Here is a 463-nt window from a genome sequence, read left to right as displayed (position 1 = left end):
TCTTTCCGTATATATTCTTCTATGTTTTTTACTTGTTTCAGCCATTTGACTGCGGCGATGCTGGAGCACCACCTTTAGTCAAACAAATCAAACCCAGTACTTATTTTTGTAAGCCGAGTTCTTATTCTGTCGGTCTCTTTTGCCGGACTGCTAAGCCATGGGGACGGAAACACACCAACATTGGTTGTCAAGCGATGATGGGGGGACAAACACAGACACACAAACATATACACGCACACATATATCATCATCGTCGTCATCGTTTAACGTCCGCTTTCCATGCTAGCATGGGTTGGACGATTTGATTGAGGACTGGTGAAAACCCCTGCTCTAATGTACAACAAACTGATTTTAAGTATAATAATTTAAATATAACATTAATTTACTTTGTATCTGGTCAGTAAACGTCTATTTTTACATTTATATAAAATAGGTCCTACTAAAGCAGCGCGGACCCGAACGC

This window comes from Octopus bimaculoides, chromosome 30, assembly GCF_046866305.1.
Source record: "Octopus bimaculoides isolate indiv1 chromosome 30, ASM4686630v1, whole genome shotgun sequence".
NCBI lineage: Eukaryota > Metazoa > Mollusca > Cephalopoda > Octopoda > Octopodidae > Octopus > Octopus bimaculoides.
The sequence above is the reverse complement of the archived record's forward strand: the minus strand, read 5'-3'. Positions refer to the sequence as shown.